The following is an 18943-nucleotide window of genomic DNA, read 5'->3' as shown; positions in this document are numbered from 1 at the left end:
AGGGGAGTTGGCAGATGGCTGTGTTGCCATCTATCTGCTGTCCTTGACCTTCTACAGGTGGAAGACATGGGTTTGGAAAATAATATTGAAGGATTGGAAAGTAATGTTGACTTGGGGTGTCAATCATGTGGGATACTTTGTCTTTTCTTGGAGCTTCTTACCAGTTATTAAACCAGCACATACCCAAACAAATGGATATTATTCCATCACATTCCTGACTCATGTCTCGTAGGAGTACAGACCTCAATTATAAGCCTCAATTATTTCCTAGCACTTTTTGTATGCTCCATCCCACCTCTGGGCCAAGGGGACTAGGTTCAAGTCCCACATGTTCCAGAGATGTGCGATAGAATCTCTGAACAGGTTGATTAGACAATATCTGTATGCTGTACTAAGGCCAGGATTCTTATGGTGCGGTGGCCTCTAAGCCATGCAACTCAGGTTCAAGTCCCACCTGTTTCAGAGGTATGTAGTAGTACTTCCGAACAGGTTGATCTGAAAATATCTGTATACTCCATCAAGAAATATCTTGTGCTTACTCCAAGTGTCTCATTATGAATGATAGAAAGAAGGAAGTTGACTAACAATTAATTATTAGCTCACATAACAGTTAAATGCCAGAGGAAAGGTTAGTGTAACTCCTTGATATCAAGTTCATGTTTGGCAAAAAAAAGCTGCACATCCATTCAGCAGCAGTTGTGATATCCGACATGCACAATGATGGTTTTGGTTGTTCGGGGACAATCATCCGGCCATAAAGTGTCAGGGAGCAATTCTTCAGTGCAACATCCTTTGCCTAACTGTCTTCATTAAGGTCCTTCTTTCATAAGCTCATATATTGGGCTTTTCATGTTGATGGTTCTCATGCTGATGTTCAACCCCATCACAAAAATAAGCAACAAGTGTCATCCTACAAGAAGACTAATATATTGAATAACCAGGCTTTGTGTTGACAAGTGATAAATGTCAGTGTACCACATGATTTTCAGACAACAATCACAACGAACAAGAAGAAGGTCAGTTGTCGCCTCTTGATGTCCAACTACCTACTGCTGACGAGTCAGTCCACTGACTTGGAACTCATCAACTTTATTAAAACTGTTAAAGGAAGACACTAAGTGCTGGTGTGATGAGTAACTGATTTTCAGACCCTTCAAAGGTTCTCTAACATTTACAAGGTTCAAGTCAGCAGGCTGATGCCATTCGCCACTGATGTAGATGGGTAAGCTGCCATAGTACTTAATAAATTTAACATCATTGAAGAAAAAGAACTTGTGGCTAAATTGATTCACCTCTATCATTGTTGGTGCATAGGCTTGCACTGAAGCAACCCTGTATCCGGGCCTTGTGACTTCTAGTACCATGAAGGGCAAGACCAGCAAAGCCAAGGAAGTCCTTCGGTCCCAATGCTCTAAACCCCTGCTCTGAACTCTCCCCCATCCAAACACAATAAAGACAGGGTCCCCCTTGTCCTCACCTACCACCCCGTATCCCTCCCCAGTCTCTGTATCATCCTTAAACACTTTCACCAATTCCAATTAGACCCCACCACCTTCCCCTCCCTGGCATCTGCAATGACCATTCCCTTCACCAATCCTTGTTTTGCGCCGCTCTCCCCCCAACTGTCCCACCGCTGAACCCCAGGTACCTTCCCCTGCAACCGTAAAAGATGCAAAACCTGCTGGTGCACCATCGCCCTAACATCCAGTCCTTCCAGATGAGAGAGGTTCACCTGCCTCTCTCCCAATCTCGTTTCCTGTATCCAGTGCTCCTGATGTGGTCCTCAGTACATCTGTGAGACAAAATGCAAACTCAGGGCACATTTTGCCAAGCATTGAAGCTGGGCTTTCAGGGGCCGACCTGACCTTCCAGTCACCGCCCGTTTTAATACCCCTCCCACTCCATTTCTGACATGACCGTACTTGGCTTCCTCCATTGCCACAACAAATTGGATCGCAATTTGGAGGAACAACACGTCACCTTCCACCTGGGCAGCCTACAGCCCGGAGGACTCAACATTGAGTTCTCTAATTTCAAATAACCTCCCTTCCCAGCCCCTCCCCATCCCTTCCATTCCTCTAACCGATGCTTCTTTCCAGCTACCAACCGGATTCGTTTCTCCTATCAACCAACCAGGTCGTACCCTCTACTGTGTTGACCTATCCTTACGTCTCACCCTGCCCCCTCCACCACCCATAAGCATCCTCCGCCACACCCTCTTCCCCCACTTTATCCGCTGCTCTCTTTACAACCACCCATAATCCTGAAGAAGGGTTACACCCGAAATGTTATCTTCTTCAATTCCCAATGCTGCCTGCCTTACTGTGTTCTTCTAGCCTCCTGCTTGTCTGTCTCCAAGTCTCACACTGCCATGAATTGGGTATGTATTGCCGTTCCTTCACCATTGCTGAGCCAAAATCCTGGAGTTCCTGATATATCAACAATTTAAAAGCTTAATCATCAACAGAATGATTGCAGTTCTTCAGAGACGACTGACCATCATGTTCTCAGCAATGGCGATCAATAATAAAAGGGACCTGCAGATATCCTCCATATCCTGAGGAATGCTCACTACTCTGACTGCAAGCAGTCCAATGGCTAATCATATTTGTGCATATAAATATTTTGTAACATCCTTCTTAAATTTATTCTTTAAATCCTGAGTCTATAGTTACTCTGCTGGCTGTACCGTTGCATCTGAAAATATTGTATTGAGTATATTTTCTTAGTTCTGTAGTATTTCATATACTTAAATGTTACACCTGAGACCTTTTTGGAGAATGAGGAAGCTCAAGCTCATCAATTTGGTCCTTATTATACTTCAATGAGACTCTTTGTGGCACCATTGTACCCGGTGCTGCGTTTTGATTAGCATTTTTATGTTGTTGGGACTAGAACTGTAAACAATAATCTAAATGAAGCTGATTAAGGCACTGTACAGCTTCAGCAGAATCTCTGAGGATTTGAATGGAACAACTATGGCAGTTTCAACCCTGAATTCTGTTTGCTCCATTTCTTCACATTTAGTTATGGTGCTCCATGAGTCAGCTAAAACCACATATAAGTCACTTTCAACTTCCCACTATTCAAACTCAATTACAATTTAGTTCCAGTATGGACAGTGCCTTTAACACTAGACTTTACTGGTGTCTAAATATCTAAGATACAATCCATATCAGTTGTTGTTTTCTATAATTGTTGTTGAGACTCTGAGGATGAAATTTGTTAGTGGCAGCCACACAAAACAGGTAGTACTGAATCAGAGGTCTGTTTTACAGCTGAATTTTTCTTTTCTGCAATTCACTCAAGGCAGATTTCACCCCTTGTGTTATGTGCTATCTTTTAATTAGGAGAAAGTGAGGATTGCAGATGATGGTTTTCTGATGATGGGCTTATGTCTGAAACATCAATTCTCCTGCTCCTTTGATGCTGCCTCACCTGCTGTGCTTTTCCACATTCTCGACATCTTTTAATTAGCTCACATTCATTGAGGCTGCAATTCCGGATCATTTAAGTCCTTTGGGTTTTTTCCTATCGCTGTTAAAGGCAACTTCGTTGTATCCTGTTGCCTTCCAGCTCAAGGCGACACTTTCAATACATGAAAGATGTATACAACACTGAAGTAAATGAACAATATTGTACTGACTGGTGTTGCAATTTTATTCAATATTTAAAAGTACAATAAAAATATCTTTACTTTTGAGATCAGTGTAAGTAGACTAAAAGATTTTAGCTTAATTCACCCAGTGGCCTAAAAATATCAACCAGTTACGATGAATATTTCACTTCCATTTTAATGTTTCCATCGTAAGCCTTCATCAAATGGAATTTTACTCCACCTAGCTTGTACTGCATTTCAGTGTAAGCAACAATTTATTGATACTTTAATATTCTCACTTAGTAATTTGATGAGGAGTGTCTGCAGTAATGTTTGCTAATTTGGATGTGCTGACATCTTCCTCAGCATCATTGCCCACTCTCAGGCAAACATACAAGCTTTAGCAATCACTTTTTAATCCTTGAAGGAGGTAGCAACCAAGCTGGGCATTTTTTTCAACTCCCTTTGTCAAGTTACTACTGAATTTGCAGGCATTCCGTTCCAATCAAAATGACAGCAGGCCTCAGGCAGATATTGGGGAGTATTAAATTTTGTTTTTCAATGTCAGGAAGAGGGTTTAGGCAGATGGCTATTACACACGTAGAATTTTAAACCAGTGCTTGCTCCATCCCACTTTCCAATTCACAATCAGATAAGGTCTGATTCAGGTATTGAGAAGGTAGATACAGTTTCAGTTCTGAAGTCCCTATTTCAGCTCTTGATTTTCTGAAATATTTTAGGTGATTTTATATAAGTTCTTCACATTGAGACACAGGTGGAAGTGGCAAATTGGACTAAAACAGAGTGTCTGTTCCAAGTGGAATAAAGCCCTCATATTAATCTATACATTCTGGAAGATCCAGCAATCTAAATTGATTTCAATGGTTTTTGTGAATCAGGCTAAGTCCACATTTTGATTAATTCAAGCTCTGATAAATTTGGTTATTTATATTAATGTTACGGATTAAACAATACACAAAAGGGAAGGCTTATCACATAGTTATTACTGATCTCCCTCCTGCTGTCAGTAACATGGACAAAGCAATTTCTGTGCAACTCTCAGGGCTATGTGCATTTGCAGCTATTACAAAATCTAAATTGAATTCAGCATATTCAAAACTTTTACCGATAAATGGAAATCATATGGTTGCACTTAATTGGCGGTAGTGGGAATAATCTAAACAAAAACATGAAGATTTTGGCACAGAATTGGTTTTGACAGAGCTGTTGGGAAGAAATATAAAAGTAAGGGAACTGTTGCTGACATTAGTGACACCGCACCTGTAGTATTGTGAACAATGTTGGTCCACTTACCCGAGAAGGGATGTAGTTGCTTTGGAGGCATTACAGATGAGGTCCACTAGATTGACTGGCTCCAGAGATGAGGAGTTTGTCTTACAAAGAGAATAGAGCGGTTTAGGCCTAACTCTCTGGAGTTTAAAATAATGAGAGGAAATCAAATCCAAGTATGTAAGATGCTAAAGGGGATTGGCAAAGTGGATGTAGAGAGGATGTTCCCTCATGTGGGCTTACCTAGAATAAGAGGTCATAGTTTTAGGATAACGGGTAGCAAATTAAAACAGATGAGGAGAAATTGCTTCTCTCAAAGAATCATTAATCTGTGCAGTTCACTAACCCAAGTACGGTCGATGCTAGTCATTGAGTAAATTGAAGGTGGGGATAGACAGGTTTTTAATTAGTAATGGGTTGAAGGATTATGGAAAACAGGCAGGAAAGTGGAATTAAAATGATCGTATTGAATGGCAGAACAGGCTTGAGGGACTGTATTTCTGATGAAGGGCTTTTGTCTAAAACATCGATTTTCCTGTTCCTCGGATGCTGCTTAACCTTTTGTACTTTACCAGCACCATACTCTTGACTCTAATCTCCAGCATCTGCAGTACTCACTTTTGCCTTGAGGGACTGTATTGTCTACTTCTGTCCTTAGTTCTTACATACTTAAATTGTACTTTTGTTTAGCCTGGTCTCCAGTGACAAATTTCCATCAATTTTCTGGAAAACTGAGTAGAATGTGACACAGTTCCCCAGAGTGGCTCAAAGTAAAGGTCATTTGTGATGTGGCCCTTTTCAGATCAGGAAATGTTTACTGAGGAACAGAAATGAGCACAGAGTGCTGAATTCCCTTTTATATCTGGTTAGTTTATTATTATAAAAAATGACCAACTCACTCCCCTGCTGCAATCCCATTTACCCTTGAGATCATCAGAACAATACGGAAATCAGAAGCTTTAATGCTTTGGTTGCTCAGGTAGTTCATACTGCTTTTGATTTGTTATGTCGGTCATGACATGAATTGTCGCACAATGGTAACATCTGTAAAGCATAAATTTAACAAGCTGAAACAAAAGGCAGTTTGGATAATATTTTAAGACTTGTGATTGTCCCCAACATTTCAAATGCTCACCATCTTGCTGATTTGTGCTCATACTAGGAATACGTAACACTCGCAACTGTGAATAGGTAGTAGACATGGTTAGTAGGTTTGAGGATGACATCAAAATTGGTGATATAGTCAACAGTGAAAAAGGTTAGAGAAAGTGAGGACTGCAGATGCTGGAGATTAGAGTTGACAGTGTGGTGCTGGAAAAGCACAGCACATCAGGCAGCATCCAAGGTGCAGGAGAGTCGACATTTCAGGCATAAACTCTTTTTCAGGAGTGAGAAGGGTTGTCTACAATTACAAAGAGATTTTGAATAATTGGGCCAATGGGCTGACGAGCGGTTGGTGGAGTTTAATTTGGAAAAACATGATGTACTGCATTTTGGTAAAGCGAACAAGGGCAGGACTTTACAATTAATGGTCGGGCACTGGGTAGTGTTGTTGAACAGAGAGCCTTAGAAATTCAGGTACATTGTTCGTTGTAAGTGGTGTCACAGGTAGACAGAGTGGTTAAGAAGGCAGTTAGCATGCTTGCCTTCATTGTCAGGACCATTGAGCATAGGAGTTGGGTCGTCATGTTGAGGTTGCACAGGACATTGGTGAAGCTATTTCTGGAGTACTGTGTACAGTTCTGGTCACCCTGTAAATAGGAAGGATATTATTAAATTGGAAAGAGTTCAGAAAAGATTTACTAGGATGTTGCCAGGTCTAGAGTTTTTGAGTTTTATAAGGAATCTTAGCAGGACTTATGCACTTAGTGGTAAGGTCCTGGGGAGTGTTGCTGAACAGAGACCTAGGAGTGCAGGTTCATAGCTCCTTGAAGGTGGAGTCTCAGATAGATAGGATAGTGAAGAAGGTGTTTGATATGCTTTTCTTCGTTGGTCAGACTATTGAGTACAGGAGTTGAGAAATCATGTACAGGATGTGGGTTAGGCCACTTTTGGAATATTGCATGCAATTCTGGTCTCCTTCCTATCTGAAAGATGTTGTGAAACTTGAAAGGGTTCAGAAAAGATTTATAAGGATGTTGCCAGGGTCGGAGGACTTGAACAAAGGGAGAGGTTGAATAGGCTGGGGCTATTTTCCCTGGAGCATCAGAGGCTAAGGGGTAACTTTATAGAGGTCTGATAAATCATGAGGGGCATGGATTGGAGAAATAGATAAAATCTCTTCCCTAGAACTAGAGGGCATAGGAGTGGTGGAGGCCAGTACGATTGCAACATTTAAAAGGCATCTGGAAGAGTATATTAATAGGAAGGGTTTGGAGGGATATGGGCCGAGTGCTGGCAGGTAGGACTAGATTGGGTTGGGATATTTGGTTGGCATGGACAAGTTGGACTGAAGAGTCTGTTTCCATGCTGTACATCTCTATGGCTTTATGGGAGGCTGGATAGACTATGATGTTTTTTTCACTGGATCTTAGGAGGTCAAGACATGACCTTATAGAGGTTTATAAAATCACGAGGGGCACAGATAAGGTGAATAGCACAGGTCTTTTTCTGCAGGGTTGGTGGGGAGGCGGGGAGGGGGTGGTGGAATTCAAAACCCAGGGGCATACTTTTAAGGTGAAAGGAGGAAGATTTAAAAGGGACTGGAAGGGCAATGTTTTCTCACAGAGGATGGTTCAGATGTAGAATGAATGGCCAGAGGAAGTGGTACAGTTACAATATTTGAAAGACATTTGGACAGGTATGTGAATAGGAACGGTTTAGAGGGATATGAGTCAAATGCTGGCAGGTGGAACTAGGTTAGTTTGGGAAAATTGGTCAGTGTGGTCGAGTTGGACCAGAGGGTCTGTTTCTGTGCTTTATGATTCTGAGGGTGACATGATGTAAATAGGCCACCTGATAACAAATGCTGTCTCAATGAATAACCACCACAACCCCCTCTTCACAAGCTCTTACCAAGGCTACATTCAGCCTGAACTGACTTACCTCCATGTTGCTGCCAACTTTCCCATGGCTAGTCCAGGCCCGATGCAACTGCCCCCTGTGGCAGTCCTGCAGCTGACCTCCCATTTAGTCAGCAGGTCATCTGAACAAGAGCAGGGCTCTTAGCAAATGGAAATCTCAAGTGCAGGAAGGTCACCATCTGCTGAGTAAGATGCAGTAAGGGCTTCTGTGAATGGCTGGGTTGGCGCTGCCCCCAACTTGCCAACCAGTTGTTGGACCCACTGCCCTCCCACAAAATCATGGCCAAAATTCTCAGCAACTCATGGAGTTGTGTTTGCAACATATGTTCTATAATTAAGGTGACGTGATTATAGATACATCATTAAAGTGGAACAAAACTTCAGGCTGGTGATGCTAATGTTAACTTCTTTGACTTTATTTGATTTTATTTCATAACATTTGTGTTGTGGTTGGTTCTGTATGTGGGATAACATCTTCATATTTTAAAAATATTTGGATGCTTTTATACAAGTGTAGAATTAAAAGTATGTTTCAACAACAGTTGCGTATAATTACTGTAATTGAAGTTATCTGATGCAGTTTGCAGTGTTTATACAGTCTGTCCACAGTGATCTGCCCTAAGGCAGATCCAGTTTGACATATGTGATTCTACCACTACTTACTAGGGAACAGTAGCTTTGCTGGTTTTAATTACTTGTCTCCGTTTTTATCTTTGACATATCTCCTCCTACAAGGATTGCAAACGAGACTAAAGGGTTACATCTTCCATCTGTATAATCCATCAAATACAAGTTCTCTATCTGGACATCAATCTCATATCAGAGCTGGTGTCCTGGTCTCAGTTTACTGATTCTCTGGAATGGGGCCCAAATACATTCCTTCTGACTGTGAGGCAGCAGTGCTATCACTGAATCACTAATCACGCTGTCCATCCATGCATACCTTATTTTATGTCAGTCCAGTATTTGGAGACTATATTGGACTCACTGCTTCCATAACCTCAAAAGCTTTTATCTCCTGATTCACAGGACTTTGTTATTTTCTGTGCAGTGACGAGCAATAAGTAAAATACTTCCATTCAGTGGTTCCCCCTAAGCTGGATAGCAGTGCTAAAGTTCTTGTACATGCTGAATGTAGGTTCATGTGTGGCTGCATAAAAGGTTCCACACACTTCACTGAATTGTCCGTGACCAAAAACAAAGTTGCTGTTCACATCCCAAATTCTTGTCACAATCAACCATTTTAGTTTTAAATGTATTAAATGTATCAAATTATTGCACCTCCCATAATGCAGATTATTCTACTTTAAAACGAACAAAGAAACTACAATCTTGCTCAATAATCAGTTTAAGTTGGAGTAGTAGCAAACTGCAATATAGATACATAGAAGGTTTATTTTAGACTTTCAACTTAATATTGCAATTATTAGCAGTAAAAGCTGCTTCCAAGAGAGCCCATTTATTGAAACAAATCAGTTTGATTCTGATTTGGGGGTGCTGGTGTTGGACTGGGGTGGACAAAGTTAAAAATCACTCAACACCAGGTTATAGTCCAATAGGTTTATTTGCAAGCATCAGCTTTCAAAGTGTTGCGTCTTCATCAGGTAGTTGTGGAGTTTAAGATCATAACACGCAAAGTTTATAGCAAAAGGGTGACAGTGTTATAGAGCTGTAATGATATATTAAACAAATTTAGATGAAGTCTTTCATCTTTTAGAATGGAATACATTAGTTTCAGTTCTTTAATATGTAAATTCCAGATGTCCTTTTAAGTTACATTCTCAAGATAGCTTTGAGGCATTGCCTGAGCTAAAATGACAACTTTTGTTAGAAAAGTTAAAGTTATCTTGAGAATGTAACTTAAAAGAGTTTCTGGAATTTATATATTGAATTGGACTATAACCTGGTGTTGTGAGATTTTTAACAGTTTGATTCTGTATATTTTAATGAATTAGCTTGGGATTGGTAGGTTAGTTTTTTTTCAAGACTCTTTTTATCTTAGGTGAAAATGTGTTGCTGGAAAAGCACAGCAGGTCAGGCAGCATCCAAAGAGCAGGAGAATCGACGTTTCGGGCATGAGCCCTTCTTCAGCAATTTTAGTCAAGAACAGACTAAGTTCAAAACGTTCCAGCTGAGTCCAAAGGGTTATGGAAGCAAATATAAAACAGATGAGATTTACTCAAGTGAGTTAGAAACACTGCTGCATGACAGGGCCATCAGATTCTATCATGTAGTTTGTGGCAGCTTCCCCCAGAAAAATAAACTCAAAAGTCACATGATACCAGGTTATCGTCTAAGAGGTTTATTTAAAATCACAAGCTTTTGGAGCACAGCTCCTTTGTCAGGTGACATGTGACTTCTGACATTAACCATTCCGGTCCAACACCGGCATCTTGACACCAACTAAATAGAAAAGAGAGGAGAAGATAACAACCTGATGAGGCAGAAATGGAGGCATGGTGAAGGTGATTTAATACGGTTGGATCAAGTTCAGTTTAAGAAAGCGGGAAAATGTTTGATGAGTCAATACATAGTGTTAAAGTCTGAAGGTGATTTACTGTGGTATGTTTGTGGGAATTAAGTAATATATCCCTAGCTGTCCAGCACAAAAGTGAATCCAGCACCACCATTTTTATGATACTTCTGGAAAGGATACTCCAGTAAAACAGCTACATCCCAAAAGAGATTTTCATCAAGTTATTCCTGTTATAATTTTATATTAACTTCTTAAAATATGTTATTATTGTATTCCCTTTCTTCAAATTGATTTGATTTTTTCTCTTTTTAAGATTCTCTTACAATCCAATCATTGGATTGACATCAGTAAATTGCTTTCACATAGTAGCAGGTATCTATATGGCTGGTTTCACACCATTCTTTGATTAGGCAGGGTGGTTCAATACATGGTACTTAATTATAAAGCTTGTTGCTAATATTAAAAAGTTTAAGTACTTGGTAACTGGTACAAAAAAGACATGAAGTAAGACATTTTTCTTTTTGTCCTGCTAGAGATTACTAGGCTCTAACTAAGTCAGTACATTCTGAGGTTCAATTTATTTTTCAGTTTGACCTTTTGTCACTGATTGTTTGTTTGAAATAATCATTCACTCATCTTTAACTCCCTCTTTCATTTATTTGGTTGGCTTTAGATTTGACTTGCTGCTGTCAGTGTTGAATGAAATTTGCAGGAAATTGTGAGCCCTCCCCCATGACTTAGCAATGTTTTTATAAAAATATATGAAAAATCCAAGTCTGACTATCCACAACTCTCACTAATATTATTCTTTTGTAAATTTTGTTCCCAAAAATCAGAGCAAGTTTGATTATATATGTACTGGTATTTTCTTTGCTCTACATAAAATAGCAGTTTGGTCTGGTTTTAAATCCTCTCTTTTGTTAAGATACACACTCAAACCTCATTTGGTAGCATATTTTGTAAATGAGGCTTTTATGAAGAAAATAGCAAAGCTTGCAGCTCAAACACTGAGATGTGTGGAACTTCATAGTGTTTATTGTTGTGATGAGCCACTTGTCCTGTCTTCACGATACCCATCAAAGATAGTTTAATGAACACAGTCAGACTGTCATGCGTTTGGAATCTGAAATACATTTTCATATCTGAGGCGAGGGGGTTGATGAAGAAGAGATCAGTAAATGGAACTTATGGAGGTCACTGGGAGAATAATGGTTGATCCAGGATAAGCCAACAATGTACCATATTAAAAATAGATTGGCATGGACCCTTAGCAATTTGTTCAGCAATACAGACTAAGTACTGTGAAATATTTTGTTTGGAGCTTGACTTCCCTAGAGGCAATATGACATTATGACACGAGTAAGGTGACAGTCTGAACACTTGTGTCTTATAGCTTGGGGATTTTTGTATAATTAGGAAATGATTAAATGAAGGTATGTGAGAATATCATTCTAAGATGCAGAGCCAATGACAGCAACCTGAATAATTGCCACTCTAATTGGTTACTTATATAACAGTCATTAATCTTTAACACTGTCACCTTATGTATTTTATTTGTGTATCACTTTTTGAAGGTCACCATTGCAAGAACATTTCCTGAGGGCATTTCTTCCGGAGTCTTTGTTTTCCCCATCTTAATAATAATTTCAGTGCAATGTGACTTATATCTTGTCAAACCAATCAGATTGTTGCATTGGTTGACTCTCTGGCATGTCACAGTATATGAATTGCTGGTAAAATAGGATCAGACCTGTAACTGCCATCTCAGCTTTCGGAAAGCAGAGGGTTTGCTATCACTGAATGAGGGGGCAGGTTTCATGGAGCACTTGACAATGACCCGGTAATGTATATTTATTAAGAGGTTTTATGCTCTTTTTATCACACCATGCCATTCTAACTAAATTGAAGATTTAGCAGAATCAGTAAGTTAGGAATCCATAACAAGACCTGCACAGGACCTGCCTTACACCACAATTCTGTTTCACTGGCAGTTAGCTGGTAGCCTGCTGTTTGCACGCTATTTCTTATTTTTGATACACCACTATGAAATCACCCATGTCACTGGTTGAATTGACAAATTACTGAGTGCAACAATAACAAAAGTAGGCGAAGGTAGGAAAAGAGAGAAGGATTAGCTTAAAATGGAATTTGAGGGGGGACCTTTTCTTGGTTAATAAACCAGTGCCAGACACCCATGTCACTGGTTAAGTTAATGAATTACAGGAAGGGCAGTGCACCTTATTTCTTTTCTGTTCAGTGATGCTGTTACACACCTCTGGATATTTATATTTACTGCCACCATAACACCTGTGATACAAATTAAAAGAACAATTGTCAATCATCACCCGCTGGGACAGTGCAACTACAACAAATACAAGGGATGGTTCTAAATTAAAATGGAATTGGATGCAGGAATCAAGGTACTCCAATCCACACGGTGCCCATCTCTCTCTGAAAGCTCGATGGATACTGCATGCTCTTTCTCCAAGGGAACTATGGCCCCTTCCACCTTTTCTTAAATTTTGTAACCATTCTATTCAGAAATGTTACGATACACCTTTGGAGTAGGTGGGATTTGAACCTGGGTCTCCTGGATCAGAGATAATGACACTACTACATCACAAGAGCTTTCTAAACTACTTGGGGGAACTGCTTCCACGTGAACCTTTTCAAGCATTATAAATCGCACTGGTGTCAGCTTAATAATGCTCATGATAAGAAGCCTTTAATTTAATGATGTTCTGTACAGTACAGAGGAGGATAGCTGCCAATCCTGTTTTACATTGGAAAATCCTGCTTCTGAATGGATTACCTCACCATGAATGTATTTCCAAGTTGCGTGCGGCATCTGTATTGGTACAATCTGCATATACATAACCAGAAGAAGAAAGCTGGTCCAATTCTGCCCCCAGTGTGCAAGTTTATATGCAAGAGTGAGTGGAGATTGGTTCAACTTGAGTTTTATTTGAAAGCCCTAATTAGAAGGATTTGGATAGGATTTCCCAACTATAATGCCAAAGCACACTCAATGTTAATTTCATTGATATAGATTAGGTGCTAACAGTTGCTAGGTTATACCTTTGTAAACAAACTGATTGAAAGAGACAGCCAGATAATTGATTCCATCATTTCCAACTGATTGCTTCAAGTGGATTAGGTTATTATCCTTCAGGGTCAGACTCTGAGATCAATTTTCTGCTGACTTTCTTTTCCACATGAATTAGATGGTTAGCTGATGAAAATTTTCAAACATAAGCCTTCTCACTACTTTCCAAGACAGGCCTCGAAATAGTTTAGCCAGGTCTCCTGCCAGAAACAGGTTTGATCATCATTGAAATGTTTGAATTTGGGTTCTAAACTGCATCAGGGATTATATTGCAATTTTGGTCTTGAAACAAGGTGTTGTTGAGTCATTAAGTGTAACAAGCTGTATGGTTCCTCTAAAACTCCTCTTCTAAACCTTAACAATCATCTTTCTTTAGCTTCTGTCCTTTGTGTAACCCTCATGCCTTTCCTGAACTAATCTGGTCCCTGAGAGTTAACTCCTGCTCCCTGTATCCTATTCCCACTCAACTAATAAACGCCTCATTTCCTTTCTTGGTCAATGTGTTAGTTGCTTTTGCTAACAGTTCTCCCTCTTAAGGTATTGTCCTTTTCTCTTTCAAAGCTGTCATCATTATTCCTATCCGCGCAAAAAAGAACCCTTGACTCCAAGATCCTTATAAATTAATACCACCTGCAACCGTTGTTTTCTTTCCAAAGTTTATGAATACGCTCTCACCGAATAAATTGTTGCCCATCCTTCCCAAAGTTCCATGTTTGAATCTCTCAAACCATGTTTCTTCCCACTGCTGTATCAAAATGACACTAATCAAAGTCATAAATTGAATCCGATGACTGTGAGGAAGATCAGTTATCTCTCCTTATCCTTCACAACCTCTCTCCAACCTTTGATATACTGGCAGCACCATCCTCCTCTAATGCTTCTCCATTAACATCCAGCTTTGACCTGATTCTGTTTGCATCTTTCTAACCATAGCCAGAAAATTACCTGAAATAACTTGTCTTCATGATCCTCCGATCTCTCAATTTAAAAATGCTCATTGCTCATTTTCAAACCTCTCTGTGCCTGACCCTTACCTATTGCTGTTATCTCCTTAGCCTTACAACCTCGTTTGAGATCTCTGTACTCGCCTAATTCAGGACTCTTTAGCCTCATCAGTTTATATCGCTTTATCATTGGTGGCTTTGCTTTCAGCAGTCTAGACCTAAGTCCTGAAATTCCCTTCCCAAGCCTCTGCCTCTCTCAACCTCTTCCTTCATGTAAGATGCTCCTTAAATCCTATCTCTTTTTGGTCACCTGCACTAATATCTCTGTGTTACTCTGTGTCAAATTGTGCTTTATATTACCCTTATGAAGCACCTGGGACTTTTTCTTTAACATTAAAAATACTGTGTTAAAATAGGTTGTTGCCTTAATGTACCAGAAAGAGGTGGCATAGGATTTTTGTTATATTTTGTCACATTTGGTATTTGTATTAAATATATCCTTTCATGTATTTCTCAACAAATTGCTTGAGTAAGTCTTCAGTGTACTCTGTGACTGCAATGTCGATGCAACTGCATCTGAGTTATCTCCTGGAATCAGTGTGCATCAGTATTGTTTCACTGTCTTCTGCAATCAGGCAGTCTTGTAAAGAACTGGAGGATGAAACTGTTATCATTCCTTGCAGGGAAAGAAGTCTACTCTTTTTTTTATGTGACTGATCCTAAATTGCCTTGTCATGCTCACATTATCTCTCTGAAAATCAGAATTTCTAGTTTTAAAAGCCCAGTCACATCCAGAATTGCTTCGATAAGGTACACTTGAATTCTCAATGGAATTAAGTCAGAGGACAGCTGCATGGAACTGACTTTGAATTCCATTATTTAATTCCTGAAAATAGGAACACAGCAGTTATTTTCTGTTGAAAACCACACGCTTGTTTTTAAAAATATTTGCTTTCTTTCAGAAAAGGAGGTGCACAAATATAACAGTAAGGCACTGTGCAATTTGTTCAATGTGGCACAACAGAGTTATCCGTTCCGTTGTGAGGATAATGAAATATAACAATGAGACTTACAAGCTTTTTGCAGAGATGACAATAGCCCCCTGTTTTGGTTAAGTCAGGAAAGCTTTTTGGCTTACTTAAACAGTTTGCGGACTTATCGAGATGGCATGTTGTCCTTGATGTGGCTGAGTGCAAGGGTCTTTTATGAACTTGTACTCTTATTCTGAGTTCATCTCTTCTTAAGCTGTGGAGCATCTGGGATGTTGTGGCTTAGGAGACTGGTCTTTACTGCATGTTGAAGGATTTGGCCCTTGCAGTGAGACTAGTAGTTGAATCTTCTTGGGCACAGCTTCCTAATGGTCCATTCTTGTGCTTGCCATTCTATTAAAGAGTGCAGGAAGCTTCTGATGCTGAAGGTCGAATGCGAGGGCCAGCAGCTCTGATGCACCAGCAATCCCAACTGGAGATATGTGGGCTGCTGTGACAGGTTAGGGGCCATGAGGGTGCCTTAAACTGTAGCTGTTTTCACTGGCCACCGCTAGTAAAGACCATGGGATGGAGGACAAATCACTCTGTCGGGTCAGATATGGCCATTCTTTAATTCACACTGTCCCATTATTGGCGTACAGAAGCTCTAGATCTAATGGCCTCCTGGTCAACTGCAAGAATGCCTCGACAGTGAGTGTTGGTACTTGGCAGCACCATGGGAAATTTCTTCTCATGCCACAAATCTGCCTAAGTTAGAGCCTTCACCACCTCTGGGAGCACCCATACTCATATGAACTCAACCCTGGAAAAGTCCTCTTGTGGGAGAAATGTACTGGGGAGCTGTCCTAACATGGCTTCCTAATTTTCTGGCACTCCCTACCTTCAATCCCATCTTCATGAGCCTGGCAAAATCCAGCTCAGTGTTTCCTCTGTCTCATTCTGAATTTGCATATTCCATCTTTGAATGTGTGCGTAATTTGTGGATTCCTCACAAATGTTTCACACATGTTTCTTTGCTTCATTTTGATGTCTTAAGCACAAGAAGTGATATTTACACTAACTCTGTGTTTGTGAGTTGATTAAAGTTGACATTGGTTCTGTTGATGGACGGCCTATAACAGAGAAATTGGAGAACTGGGGGCTGGAGGATAGATCCATGAGCACTTCATAGACAATAGTGCTGAGGTAAAATTGGAAAACATTGCGCCAAATGATCTGGCTATTAGTGGATAAGTTGGCAAACCCCTCCTAGCTGGATAAGAGGACAGGCATTGGAAGACGATTATATGGTCAACTATGTTGAGAGCTGTGGTTATGTTCAGAGTTATGTTCACAGTGACAAAGGGTTCATAAGAGTTAACTTAGAATTTCTGTCTTTTCACACATTGTATATTTTTAGGGGAGTGAAACATATTATTTAAATGAAGACCAGTGGACCGCTGTTTATTCCCATATTTAATAGCCAAATAAAGAAATTGCTTTCTCAGGATTTGTATTTTACAAACATGTGGATTGTTGCAATTTTATTAGAAACCACAAATTAAGAAGCAAAAGAGCTGGTATCCATAAATAGGAAATTTCACTCCTTGGTGCTTAGGTTAAAAAAAAATAAGAATTGTTTAAAATGAAAAATTAATTATGCTTTTATTTTCTAAAGATAGGTTAGTTGGTGGAACAGAACTCTTTCACAAAAATTTTGCATTGGTTTGAACAGCAAGTCGAATTGTTAATGGCGATGATTTTACTGAATATCGTAATGTAGTCACCATGCAAAAGCTTTCTTGTGCTGAGTACAAAGAATGCTTATCTAAGAAAAGGGAGGCTGCCAACATGTACAAAATACTCTGGAATGTAATATAGGTGACTATGAATTCGATTTATCACCAATAACTATATTGGAAACAGAGACTTTATACTTTACTGGCTTCCAAGTAATCATCGGCATATAACTTGAGCTGTATGATCTCTGAATCCGGCTAATTATTGTTTGCATACCTATTCTTGCAACAATGAAATCCAGTACTTGTGAAATGCTACAGTCCGGCATTGTTGATTGTTTTGCATGGTGAATTAAAATTTAATTAAAGTTTCCTTCCTCTGTCCCTTCATGGCTTTGGCTTGGTTTTAACTAGGTCAGAGGAAGATCAAAAGGCACATCACAGCATAAAATATCTGACAATTTATATTGTGTTGAAAAGCATGTTTGCATCCATAACGAGTGTCTCTGAAAAGAAGGTTACAATACCACCTTGTAAATAGCATTTCAACTATTAGCTCAGATGTTTTCACTCATGTCGGTTGACCAGAATCTGGATGGACACTTAAACAGAGAAGCTAGCACAGTTCAAGGAGTTTTATGCATTTGAGATAAACAATGTATACATTATTGCAATAAACTCTTTCTTACTGGCAGTAAGAACATTTAAGATAAAATATAAGTAGGCAGAGAAGACCATTAAATCGATCAACCTGATCTGCTTTTCTATAAGATCAGACTGAACACATCAACTCCACTTTTCCACTTTATCCCAATATCCTCTGATTCCATTTGTGCCCACACATCAACCAATCTAACTTGTGATATACACACAATTGTAATTAGAACTCAAAAAGCTTCGCAACTGCCTGAGTGAAGAGATATCTCATCTTCTTTGTCTTAAATGACCTAACCTCTACTGTGGGACTATGACCCCTCTTTTTCTGCTCTGGAGTCAAAGAAAGAGCATTTCATTGACCTCCCAGTCAAACTTTCTTAAAAACAAACATGTTCTTACATTTCGATGAGTTTGCCTTCTTTTTTTTTCTAAAATTTCAAGAATACTGACCCATTTTTCTCAACCTCTCCTCATAGGACAGTTCTTTCATCCCAGGAATCAATCTAATGAATACTTATTGCATCTCCTCTAAAGCAATATACCCTTTCTTGAGTTAATACACATAGATGTTACCGCAAACTGTGAAAACAGTCAGTTTCTGCGTGAGGTGATTCCTGATGAAGGGCTCGTGCCCAAAACGCTGGTTTTCCCACTCCTTGTATGCTGCCTGACCTGCTGTGCATTTCCAGCACCCCACACTCAATTCTGCATGGGGTATCCCAATGCACCATGCAAGTTGGAGCAGTCTGTAGTTATTCTGCATGAGGTGTCCCTCGGCACTTCCAGGTTGAAGAAACATGACAGACTAAAGGTTTTCAGCTGTCACTTGTTCCATCTAATGCCACCCAAACTTTAGTCTATGTAAGCCTTAAAAATCGCCATATAGTCAGATTAATTATCTGTTGGTGAAATTTCCATTAAAACAATGAACAAGTGTAAGGATAGATGAGTAGATCAAGTGTTTCTCAAGTCTGCCCTGTTATTGTAAGGTGGTCAGGTGCATGACATATACCAATGAGCTGAATGGAAAACATAAACCAAGGCGTAAACATGGCAGACTTTGTCCTTGGCTATTTTGCAAGCCTCGATCCAGATATGCAATGGGTTCCAATTTCAAGGAATTAATGTTTTCATGCTCACTG

This window comes from Hemiscyllium ocellatum, chromosome 13 (genome assembly GCF_020745735.1).
Source record: "Hemiscyllium ocellatum isolate sHemOce1 chromosome 13, sHemOce1.pat.X.cur, whole genome shotgun sequence".
In the NCBI taxonomy this organism is placed as follows: Eukaryota; Metazoa; Chordata; class Chondrichthyes; order Orectolobiformes; family Hemiscylliidae; genus Hemiscyllium; species Hemiscyllium ocellatum.
This window is presented reverse-complemented; position numbering follows the sequence as displayed.